Source organism: Pteropus medius, unplaced genomic scaffold (assembly GCF_902729225.1).
Source record: "Pteropus medius unplaced genomic scaffold, Ma_sr-lr_union100, whole genome shotgun sequence".
Taxonomy (NCBI): domain Eukaryota; kingdom Metazoa; phylum Chordata; class Mammalia; order Chiroptera; family Pteropodidae; genus Pteropus; species Pteropus medius.
The window spans coordinates 4,776,504-4,789,414 of NW_024350927.1; the positions used below are offsets into that span (position 1 = coordinate 4,776,504).

At 51.8% G+C, this 12,911-nt stretch overlaps 1 pseudogene; it reads right to left on the reverse strand.

Moving 5' to 3' along the window:
• Positions 1-4,491: 4,491 nt before the first annotated feature.
• The window catches only part of LOC120585704 (G protein pathway suppressor 2-like), a 15,837-nt pseudogene continuing 7,417 nt past the window's right edge, over positions 4,492-12,911 (reverse strand).

Consider the following 12,911-nt stretch of genomic DNA (forward strand, 5'->3'; position numbering starts at 1 on the left):
AAAGCAGAAGCCCCCCTCCTATTTATTGCGATGACTTTGGCCTAACAGTCTCAGGGCTGCATTTGGAATCAGATGGTCCCTGGGAGGAAGTGAGGGAGGGAGGCGTCAGCCCCCTGGATCAATTACTCTCCTCTCCGACATCGGGAAAATGAATTATTCTCTGAGAAGCAGGCTCCTCATCCAATGAGTTCTGCACTGCAGAGCTGGCGGAGTCATACCAAATTGAATTTGGTCTTTGAGAGACATTTAAAACCAGGCGGAGTGTGTGTGTGTGTTGGCGGGGGGCGTCTGACAAGCCACTGAGGCCTCTGGTGCGGGCTGGGGAAGGTCCCTGCTCACAGTCCTCTGGGGCGGGGGGCAAGAGGCAGCCGTCCTGCCTGTCTGAGGGAGCACCTGAACTCTGGGGGGGTGGGGTGGGGTAACACATCTTGTTCTCAGCCTGAGGCTCAGAGAGGTGAGGTTGCTTGTCTGAGGCTACTCAGCTGACATGGTAATGAGGGCAACCTGTTATCTTTTTGCCTTTTGTCTTCTGGGTCCTGCCGAATGTGGCCCAGGAGTACCTCCCCCCGCTCCCCCGCCACAGGGACTCTCAGGTGGAATAAACTGGAGTTGGGAACTTTTCTCTCTGGAACACTGGTTCTGCCCTTCCATAGCTGTATGACTTGGCCTAAGTAGCTTGACCTCTCTGGGCCTCAGTTTGCCTCATCTGAAAAGTGGGGTTTACTAAAATCCTCGTACTGGTTGCTACTCTGTCAGAAAGGCAATTTGGGGGCTCACACAACAGAAAAGCCCAGGATAGATCTCTTTCAGGGATAGCTAGGTCTAGAGGCCAGCTTTTTCCTTTGTCCCTCAGCTCTCTGTGGCTTCATCCCAGGCAGGCTCACTCTGGAAGGGGCCAGGTACCCCCAGATCTATGTCTTTCCAGCACTGAGTCCAGTGGGTTCGCATGCTCACCTCTGAGCCAGCTGTCATGGCGAGAGGGAGGGGCAACCAGTGACAACCAGAAGCCTAGAGCAAAGGAGTAGATGCTGCGGGCCTCGAAGGAGGGGGACTGTGCGGGGTGGGGGGACGAAAACCTAACAGAGTCGCACCCCTCTCAGGCCTTGGGCGGGGATGCGTGGGTGTTCGGCATGGCGCTCGTCACTGGGCAGGCTCTCGGCTGCCATGGCCCTGCTGACAGTGACTCTCCAGAGTTCACCGAGGGGTGCAGCGTCCTGGGCAGCATATGAGGGGCTCTGCCCGGACTCCCTCTGCCTCCCTCATGGTTCCCGGCTCCATTTGCTCCCCTTGCCCATCCCCGGGCTAGTCCTAGCCTTCAGCCCTCTGCCTGGCTAGGGGTCCCCAGGAGCAGGGGACCCCTCACCCCACATAGCCCAGGAACTGCAGAGGAAGAAAGGAAGAAACTAGCTTGAGAGGCAGCCCCCACCCCTGCCCTGATTCTAGCAGGCTTTTCAGAGCTAATGAGCTGAGGCTGAGGGAGTCGCTGGGGAGGGGGCTGCTTCTGGTCCAGGATGAGGTTCTGCAGGGCTGGAGGCCTGGCCAGGGAGAGAGACGTGGGGGCCTGGGCAGGGGCGATAGGGGCTCTGCACCCCCGAGCTGAGAGGAGCTCACCCCACAGTAGCACTGACTGCTCACTCTTCACTTGCCCCTGCCTGCCCTCCTCATGCCCCACCATCATCTGATTCACCCCATGCAGGAAGTACCCCGATGCCTGGAACAATTCGCCGAGCTCGATTCTCTCTGGCCTGCGTGGTGGGAACGCCGGGCTTCGCTTTATTCTCCCCTCACGTGAAGTCGTGTTATAATATTGCCGTTGCCCTTGTATATTATAGCCCCCTCCTCCCAGCCTCCAGCTGAGAGATTCCCCGATCCACTCTACCCCAGTGATTGGCCACCTGCCCCAGGGATCAAGGAAGGGGAGCGGGAGGGGATGGAGAAGACAAGGGTCTTGTTCTGCACTCACCGTGGAGAGAAGCGTCCCTGGCATGGTCTGTTTTAGGGGTTTCCCTCCAGGCAGCCCCTACCCTGCGCCTTTCCAGTTACAGATGAGGAAACTGAGGCCACACTGGGGGAGGAGCTCAGCATCCCCATCCCTGTGTCCTTCAGGTGGAAAGTATGGATGGGCTGGGAGGAGAACCCAGGCTGCGGAGGGGAGTGCCAGCTCCAGGAAGGCTCTGGGCCCAGGGAGGAAATAAGGCAGGAAATGGGTGGAGCCTACGGGACCTGGCTTCTACTCCGTCTTCAGGAGCCTGATCTGACCGTGTGGCCCCTGACCACCAGGCACGTGGGATCTCAGGAGCCAGAAGAAGCACAGAACAATGAACTTGGCATCAGTTCTGAGAGGTCTCCAGCTCAGGCCTGAGTGCAGAGTGACCAGGTCCATCCCTGTCTGACTCTGAGTAAGGCTCTAGACCTCTCTGAGCCTCAGTTTCCTCATGTGTTCAATAGGGAGGAAGATTGGGCCTACCTTGTGGGTGGCCATGAGGATGAAATTGGATGCTGTATGTAAAGCGTTCTGGGTAGCCCCGGTACAGTCAATGCAAAAGAAATATTAGATTTTATTAATATTTACTCTGAAGACATAGAGGCTACTCCAGGCCTCTGAAAGAGGGGCCAGGGCAAGAGGCCCTGCGAGGGACAGGGAGTAGGGGCATCAGAGTTTCTTCCTGTGGCCCACAGGGATTTGGGGAAGGGGCAACAGGACCAAGCCCTTGCTGTGCTTTGTCCCTACCCTAATCCAGGAGCTTGGGGGAAAGGAAATTTTGCTTTTTAGACTCAAGAGGGACCCTGTTATCATCTCTTGGATATTTGGGGGCTATCAAGAGAGGGGGAATCCTTTTCACTTTGGGCAAGGGCAGTTGAGGGCGGTAGAGGGGGCATATGGAAATGAGAGGAGCGGGGAGGGGTTGGAAGGGAGGGAGAGGGGCTCGGCAGAGCTGGGAGTGCCTTGGGTGACCTCTCTGTCTTTCCTGGACATCTCTGAGTCCTCACTGAGGATGGAAGTTTCTTGTCTCAGGGTGGACTGGGATCCATCTTTTTCTGGTTTTTTTTTTGGTGGTTCCTCACCTTGGCCCCTCGGGCTCCCTCCCCCACGGCCAGGCATCCCAGCTCCTTGCCCTGACCAGCCCCTAGCAGCCGCTGCCTCTGTGTCCCTCCATTGTGCCTCTCCCAGTCCCTCCCCAGCCTGTTGATTCCCCACGAGGGGGAGACAGAAGCATCTTTAGAGTTCATAGACCTGAGGAGGGGCTGGGGGACACCTGGTGCAGAATGCAGGCTGGGACTAAGAGAATTTAGAAAGGAAGCCTTTCCATAATTCCCTCTGTTTTTTTTTCCTGCCCACTGCCATCTCACAGCCACCAGCCTGGAGCAGAGGGCAGCTAGGACTTGGGTTCAAATTTGATTTTTACCACGAGCCAGCTGGGTGGCCTTGGGCAAGTTATTTACCTCTCCATATCTCAACAGTTTTTTTTTTCTTAAATGGACATAACGATGCCTACTTGATAGAGTTAAGTTTATTCTGCATAAAGCGTTGGGCACACACCCGGTGCTTACTGAGGACTTCAGTATTGATCTGGTTTTGACGTGTGCAGGGAGGGGGCTCAAGTCCCCTCCTGGATCCAGCACATAGTAGAGAGATGGGAGGCCTGTAAAAGGGGACTTGCCAGTCACGGCTGGCCCTAAAAGCTGTGGCTGGGAAGACACGGGGTGGAGACAGATTAGAACTGCTGGACAGGACAGTGGGAGGGTGAAAGTAGATGAGTTGCCTGGGAAGATGGTGCTTCAGCCTTACCTGAGGCCAGGTGTGCCCAGTCTTGAAAGTGCATAGGGCTGCATGTGTGTGGATACACACACCCATCTGCCTTCCTGAGTCTGGTCTGAACCTCTGTAGCTTCAGTATCGGGCCCCATATTTTTGCCCTTAGGCCAGGCATTGGCCCTTCCTGTCTTCTGCCAGCTCTCGTTCCCTCCTGAGTAAGGTGACCTGGGGCATGAGGACAAGGAGAACGGGACTTCCCAAGTCCAGAGTTCAAGTCCACATGCTGCTGCTTTCTCCCAGGGTGGTCTTAGGCAAGTTGCTCCACTTTTCTGAACCTCAGCTTCTGTCCCTGTGAAATGGGATCACAGTATCTATCACATTGAACTGCTGCCAGAGCCGATGAGACATGTGGTAGGGAAAGTGCTTCGTGACTGTAAATGTTCTGCATGTAAGGTTCTCCCAGAGCCAAAGAGTTTTTTCTCTTATAAAACTCTCCCTTGGAGATCCAGCCATGCCCCGAATGCACAGCCTTGGAGATACTGTTTTAACCAGACACTGGGCCACGGTCTCCCCACCGCCATCATCCTGTCTGCTGGTCTTAGGGCAGACTGGAGCTTTGGACCTGACCTGACACACTGGGTGGATTTCTGATTTTCTCTGGGCTTTCGTTAGCTGGACTGTAAAGTGGGGCGATAACCTCTGCATTCTCCTTCTCTTGGCCCTAATTCCAACCAATCAGAACTTGGTTTGGGGGTGAGGGGCCAGGCAGTCCATGCGAATACACCCTAACTGGACACTTGCAGCTTCTCCAAAGCCAGCTTCCTCCTGGAACCAGCACACACTGTGGTCAGAGACGGCGGCCCGTTTATACACTGTCCAGAACCTAAAAGGAGAGCAGGGGTCAACCAGGCATAACAAAATCCTCAGGCACAACCTGCCGAAGCCCTGCAGCTGGGCTTTTGCTGGGCTGAAGCTGGAGATTTGCTGTGTCAATATGCATGGGGGGTTAGGGACCAGTCACGCTGTTTCTTTGGGTGCCTCTTCCCCCCATCTAAGGTTTAGTCACTTTAGATATGGAGAAGTAGAACCTTCAGGGAAAAGTTGGGCTTTTGTCACTCAGGTCATCTGCAGTGGCTGCCTTTGGGTGGAGTGAGATTCTCAGAGCAAGCTGACCGGGCTGCGGGTAGGGAGATAATTCACCAGGAACCGAGGAAGCAGTAGGTGAGGTTCAGCACCACGGACAGCACCCCGCTGGCCTCTAAGACCGGAGAACCTCCTGAATGCGAAAGCTTTAAGTTGCCAGGGGTGTCAGTTTAAGGGAAGGAGAGGAAGAAGGCACAAGGATTATTGGGCTTACATCAGCCAGCACCAGCGCTGGACACTTAAACACATTATTTCAACATGGCCCATCTTTATTCTCATTTTACAGCTGGGAAAATAAGGCTCAGTAAGGTTAAGTATGTTGTTCCAGGTCACATAACTAGTTAGTAATAGATTCGAGTGTTTCTGGCTCTGGAATCTCTTACTGTTTCTCTGGTCAGATGGGAGAGGCACAGCCTCTGCACACCTGTGGCAATGGCAACGATGACCCCAGTGCCACTGGATTTGTAGCCGGGAAGCTGGCTCTGTGTTTGTGTGTGTGGTTTGTGAGTGCCTCTGGGTATGAATTCACAAGGGTGAATTCAATGGAGCGTAACTGTTTACAGGAGGCTGCGTGAGTTCCCGTGGGAGCCAGAAGTTGAGAATTGGCATCATATCTTGGAGACCCTCCCACCTCCTGCAAGGAGATCTAGAATTCACTGCTGCCTTTTTTTTTTTTTTTTTTTTAAGCACTTAAAGAACAGACCAGAACTGATAGCTAAATTAAACCTGCTGAGAGCGCCTGTTTAATTGAAAATGCCATCTGTAATTTAAATGTCAGAATCGGATTGGTTATTATGGCTGCCTTGAAGACTAGGGCTCATTTCACAGTTTCAAAACAGACCAAGAAAGGCAGCAAATGGACCATGGCCTGAGGCGCCGTGGAGCGATTAATAACTTCTCTGGTCCCGCTGAGCTCTGGCTCCCACAGCAGCCCCACAGAGGGAGTCTGGCTGGGAGCTGGGAGCTTGGGGCTTAGGTTCCAGAAGTCAGCCTCTTGTCTCGCCCCCTCTGCTCCAGCCCCACCCAACTCAGCTTCAGAGCAACTTTTCTGAAGTTGCAAGGCTCATTTTGTCTCTCTTCTGGGTCTCCCTGGCACTTCTGGGATGAAATCTGAACCTTTTAGCCTGGCATTCAAGGCCTCTGGAAGGCAAGGCCCTGTCCACCTCTCCAGCTTCAGCTCTTGCCACTGCCTCCTGCAGATATCCTGAGCGCCTCCAGGCCTTTGCCCAGGCTGAACCCTCTGCCTGGAAAGCCATTGCTGCTCTTGTCCACCTGGTGAGCAACACTTATCATTTACAACTCAGCCCTAGTGTCATCACCTACAGGAAGCCTTCCCTGACTGCTCCATGCTTCCTCAAAGCACTTGCCAGAAAGGGGTAAGTGCTACCTTCTTGGTCTCCCACCGTCCCTTCATTCACCCCCATAACTGACTGACCATTTACCATTATTTCTCTCTTAACCCTTCTTACCACAGTGCTATCTTTCCCCTATTCTCCTTATGTTACGAGCTCCTCAAGGAGCCTCATTCATTCTGCCCTGAGCAATCACAATAGCTAACATTTCTTGAGCACCTGCTATATATCAAGCACTGTTATCCATCCCATTTTAGAGACACAAAAACTGAGGCATAGAGTAACTGTCATAAGCCAGATGGGTACCAGTAGCAGAGCTGGGACTTGATGGAGGCCAGGCTCTTAATCACTTTTCTACAGTGCCTCATGCTGGGCCCTCAGCTTAGAGAGTGTTTGTTGTTTGAACACATGAAGAGCTTTTCAGGTGTGTTCCCATCTCTATCTTGGGCATAAACTCCAAAGAGAGTTAAGCCAGGCCCTGTGATGACCTTTCTGTTCCTGGAGCTCAGGCCTGGTGCTTCCTCCTTGCATGAGGGGCCTGCAGGAGGGAGTCCTTGCCCAAGGCCTCCATATCCTTGTCTCTTCTTCCATTCCTCCATAGGCAACTCCGCCTGCCCGTGGTCTGTTTATGATCCCCTAGTTGCGTTTAATGAAGCAATGGGGGTACAGCGGGACAACCAGGGGTAGTGTCCAGCCTTCTACTTGCAGCCATGAGACCTTGGCAGGACATTCCCCTCTCCGACCTCACTATCTTCATCTTCGAAATGGGGTCATTGTAGTATCGAACTCGGCGTTGAGGATTCAGTGAGAACATGGAAGTACAGTGCTTCACAGAGGCACAGAGCAAAGCTCCAATGTATGATAGCTTTCCCGTTAATTAATTCATTTTATTCCTCTTAACCCATGTCCATGGAGGAAGAGATTGCACCTGCTCTGTGTTCCTGAGCTCCCGACATCCAGCTTCGGAGGATTTGAAACGGCTTAGTGGGAAGAGAATTTCCAAGATCACGTATTTGATCACGTATTTGACCACGCTCTCAGCATGGTGCCAATCTCTCTCCTCACTCTGGCCCACATGTTCCATCTGCCCTCTGCCTCCTTAGTCCCCTGACCTCCTCTTCTCTGGGGTCGTCATGCGGCCATTTGTTCCCTCAGCCAAGAGAAAAACAGAGAAACTCATTCTTAGTTACATGGGCCTCCGTCTCCCCAGGTCTTCCCTTCTTGCATGTTCTCAACTTGTTAGAGGAAATCGTATATTGACATCGGTATTGATTTGCATAATTCAGATATAATTAGGAGAAAGATTTGCCAGAGTGGCAGGCAGCGGGGCCGGCACTGCTGTATCCTGTTGACCTTGGGGAGAGCTTGGAACTGCGTCTTTAACTTTTACCAAGTTCGTGGCTCCCCATTCTCTGCAAAGCCCTGTAGGCACTTGTCCCCAGAACTTGGCTCCCCCATGAGGTTTCAAGGCAACAGGAAAGCCCCCTTACCCCCCCAAATATCTCCTTGCCTGGCCCAGCATCTGGAATGCTGACTCTGAGGGATCCCGTGGGGCCCTGCTGGGCATGTAGAAGTCAGCAGACACAGGGGCCAGTTTGCTTATGGTGCCCACCATCTGGAGTGGGGAAGAGGACTTCAGGGTGGTGACATTCTGTCAGTAGGAGAAAAGGAAGCAAAACTAGCAGTGCCTGAAGCAAGAGACTAGAAGAAATTAGTGTAACCCCGTGAATAATATTGCCGCTGTGACAAAAAGTGGTGGTGTGTCCTTGGAAATATTAGAAACATGATGAGGCCGAGAAATAGATGAAAAATGCACACCTATGCCTTCCTGTTCTGTAGCCATTTCTTTGTGCCTTCATTTATCCATATATTCATCCAACAAATATTTATTGAGGGGCTGTTATATGCCAGGCAAATAGTAAAGAATTAGGTGTCAACACTAGGAAAGCAGATGTGATCTCATCATTGTAAGTAGTGGATATAATTCCACCTACTCCAGCCCAGGAGGGTGGATTTTGGTCCAGAATTTAGGGCTCTGGAAAGGACGACTGCCCAGGAGACCACACGATGCTTCATCTGAATTGTGCCTCTGTGTGTTTCACCAATGAGCTGGTTCTGTCTGAGAAAGGTGACAGCCTGGACAGTAGGGTGGGGGCACTGAATGAGAGCTTGGAAAGTGACGACACAGGGGTGGGGGTGGGAGTAGGGTTCCCAACCAGGCGAGCTTCACGGGAAGCAGGAAGATGGGCACGGAGTTTCTCTCCATACCCACCCCTGCCCCAACTCCTGCCCTGAGTGACCCCGCCTGTTCCCACGCAGCCCCTGCAGAGTGGCCCTCACCAGAAGCTACATCCAATTTCCCCAGGGAGTAATCTCCAGGCCACTGATTTACTCGTTAGCTGTCACCACAGGCACTGAATAATAAGGCCTCTTCCTGCAGAAAGGATATTAGAGGCTGAGATGGGAAGGGCTAGGGCGATGCGATATTTATTTCCCAGGCATTTGCTGTGATTAATCACAGGGCCGTCTCTAACCTGCTCTCACATAGCACCACAGGCCCATCCGCAGGCCTCATGACACTTTTCCAGTGTCCCAGGGGCTGCCTGACTGGTGACCCATAATTCAGGCTACCTGTCAGGCATGTGCACGGGCTGAGAGAGGGAGGAGGCTACCATTCGCCATTTGGAGAGGACTCGGATTCATTCATTCACTCATTTGGCAAATATTTATTTAGCATCTACTGTTTCCCGCTGAGCACTGAGCTGGGGGCTGGGCATACAGGGATGAACCACCCAAGCCTCGTTCCTGACCTGGGGAGACTAAGTCATTATATTTTGCACCCCGCTTCTACCACTCAGTAGGCGAGACTGCTCTGGGCACTGGCTGGAGGTGGGAATTCATTTCTACATTCTCCTCCTACCGCCTACCCCTCAAACCCACCCCACCGCATCCCTGCCCACATGGTCAAACAAGAGAGCAGGGGGGGAGAAGGAAACCCTTACTTTATCATCATCGATCGGCGTCAGGCCCTTCCGGATGGCGATGGTTACCTACCTGTCTCATTCAACCCTCACTTCGCAGATGAGGCAACTTGCTCGGGATCACACCTGAAGCAGTGGCGTGCCGGGCCAACTCTTCCCAACTCAGCTTTTGCTGACGTCAGGTGGATAGTTTGAAACTGGCCGCAGTGGGAGCATTTACACCACGGAAATTGTCGGGTGCTACAATTCAGGGCTTTCCCCTTTCAGAGAGCTGGTTGTTAAGCGTTCCCCAGCACACCTCTGCACCTAAGCGCTTTGACCGATACTGTCCTCTGGAGCGGCACAGGATGGGTGCCTAAGAAAGCAGCCAGGGATGTTCCTCCTTCTGGCAGGCAGTTGCTTCATCCTGGGAGAACCGAGCAGGAGCCAAATGAGCTCCCGCTGGGGAGCCAGGGGTTTTCGGCCTCTCTTTGGCCACTTTTTGACATCACAGGTCATTTTGGGAATCAGATTTGTTCTACTCCCTTCCCCTCCCACAGCCAAGCTAATGATGGAGTTAAGACCTTGAGGCTAATTGAGGTGCTTCTACTAGTGCGAGTGACAGCTTTTGGCTTTGCTGCGAGGAGGCAGGAATCTGGTGGGGGATGGGCAGTGCACTGAGGCCCCTCCCCAGAGATAAACACAGACCCCTCCTCTGTATGACTGGGGTTCCCCCCTCCCCCCAGCCTTTTGATCTCAGCTTCACCGTCATGTCCTCAAGGAGGCCCAGACCATCTTAGCTAAGGAATGTTTTTCTGCACCCACGGTTTTCTCTTTTAGTTTATTTTCTGTCTACTTATTTCTTTGTTTCTTTCACTATAGTGCAAGCTCTATGAAGATGGGAGACCGAGGTGGGAGGGACTCAGCGATTTCCGACGCTTCTTGTTCCTCATCGTGAACTCCTGATTCCTGATCTGGGGGACACATTGCCCCCAGCTGTTTTCTCTTCTTACCTCAGCTTGGGTCAGCATTAGGCCCCTGGCTTAGAGTCGGTCTCGCATTCTGGTGTTGGCGCTTACTAGCTGTGGGCTCATGGAGACGGAACAGAAAAGCATCGCCTGGGACAGACACTGTGGGAGCCAAGGGAGCCCACCCACCCCCAGCCCAACACATCGTGGCTCCTTGCTCGCAGGCACCATCTTCCTAAACACTCTAAGGTCTTCCCTGCCTTAAATTTATGGGTTATTTTATTATTATTATTATTTTTTACTTTCGATATTATAAAAATAATGCTTTCCAGTGGAGGAAATTGGGAAGATGCTGAACAACATTAAGACAAACCAAAAGTCATCTTTTAAATAAGAGAATCATGTTGACTTTCCTGAATTAGTCCCGCCCACCTGAGCCCAGGACCCTACCTCCTCCAGCAATTATAAGTAACATTAAAACTGCCTCCTGGTCCAAGTTATTACTTCCAAGAATAATAGTCTTCGTTACTATAAGAAACTAATTAACAGCATGCAATGAGGGGGAAAAATTCAATTCAATTAATTAGAGGCTTAATAAGCTCTGGCAATGACTCCGTCCTTGTCTTGGGAGTTGGGGTGCGGGGGATGGAGACCCAGCGGCTAGAGGGGAGCTTGAGAGGTGGGGGGAAGCCTTGCGTTTGGATGGTGGGTCTTGAGAGGCTGTGAGAGTACCGTCCACAAGGAAGGAACCCTGTTTCTGTTTCTGTGAGTTTTTTGCTCTGCCTCCTGGGTTGAGGTCCTGGTGTCACGATAGTGTGGCAGGATGTTCTTAGTCTCGTCCCAACATGGTTATTTGGCAGCAAGGGAAGTGAGGCAAGACTCTTTTCTCTGTCCTGTGGGCTGGGACGGAAAGGGGATTGGGCATACAGGGTCCCCTCTTCTCCCTCACGGCTCCTGCTCCTGGAGCCCCCACCCCTTTGAGTCCTCCTGTCTCTCAGCTGGACTCAATGTCACCCCTGACATTGATTGCCTTTTCCTCAAGCCCTGCCTCCAACCTATCCCAAAGTCCATGGCTGCTGCCTTCTAAGTGGTTCTCCAATCTTCCCGTCCTCACCCTCAGCCCCTCCAAGCCTCCATGGTGCGCCTAGGACTCCTGCAGTAACCTTCCCAGTGTCCAGGTCCTCCTCCTCCAGCCAGCTCACCACCCCGCAGTTGTGGTGATCTCACCTTACACTGTCCTGCTGAGCCCTGGTGGACCGGACGGGTTCAAGGCCCTGCTTTGAGCTATAAGGCCTTGCATGGTCTGGCCCAGCCCCCCGGCCCACCTCGTGCCCTCCTCACTCCGCCAGGCTCTCTGTGCCCCAAGCACTGTTTCTGCTTTGAGTTAATTCATTGGAGCAAGCATGGATCTGCCACAAGCTCCGGCGCTCAAGGCTCAGGTCTCCTTCTATTGCACAGGTCCCTGCTGCTAGCGCGGTGCCCGCACAGTCAGGCCTGATCGTAAAATCCGCTAACGTAGATGATGCTAACTGTGACCCACTCGGACTTTACCACCTTCCCCCACCCTTGGGTCAGGGGGTGCTGGAGGAGCCTGGGTAGTTTTAGAATCCATCTAAAGCAAAGCTGAGCGATGGATTCATTTAGTGTGAGCCTAGGTAAGGAGCTCTCCTCCCCCTGGCATGACTCACCCAAGGTCGTGACATGAAGACACAAGGTCAAGGGTCGACGCATGAGATAAGTGTGTCCTATGGTGCTCGGCCCAGAAAGTTTGTCAATGTAGAGTGGGAAGCCAGTCATCGAATGTGGACATTTTTAAGTGGAGGATTGGGTTCTCGTGGAGGCCTTGTCAAAATAAGAGCTCTCTCCTGTAAGGAACATACTCGAGAATGCATCAAATACATGCATGTGTGTGTGTGTGTATTTCTTTTTTGATGGTAATCATGTGAAATGGAATTGATCAGAATTCCTGAGTTCGTAGGCGTATTAGTTTCCTATTACTCCTTTAATAAATTTTCGCAAACATAGTGGCTTACACATTACACATTTATTATCTTCTGATCTGGAGATCAGAAGTTTAAAATGGTCTCAAATCAAGGGCTAAACTCATGGTGTCAGCAGGGCTGCAGTCCTTCCTGGAGGCTTAATGGAAAAAAAAAAAATCCATTTCCTTGCCTGTCCCAGCTTCTAGAGGCTGCCTAAACTCCTTGGCTTGTGGCCTCTTCCTCCGTCTGTGTCAAGCTAAGTCCTTCTCACGCTGCCATCTCTCTGGTTTTCTCTCTTCTCTGTCCCTCTTCCACTTTCAAGGACCATTGCGATTATATTGAACCCACTCGGATAATTGAGGATAATTTCCCTATTTTAATAATTCCATCTGCAACCTTAATTCTCCTTTACTATGTCAACTAACATGGTCATAGGTTCTCGAGATTAGGGCATAGACATATCTGGGGATCGTTATTCTGTTGACCACAGTAGGGCGCAAACTTACAGCAGCTCTACAGATAATAAGTGTGTCTCTGTGTGAAGCCACATGTCTCATACATCCCACAAAAGAAAATACATTTACTGTATATGTATGTATTATATATCTATGTAGATTAATACATGTGTGTGTGTTTCACTCATTCTTACTGGGGCATTATCTTTCTATCTTCTCTCTGGAAAATGATACTACAAAATCTTTTTTTAAAATTTATTTTAATTAGTTTCAAGTATATAGTACATGGGTTAGA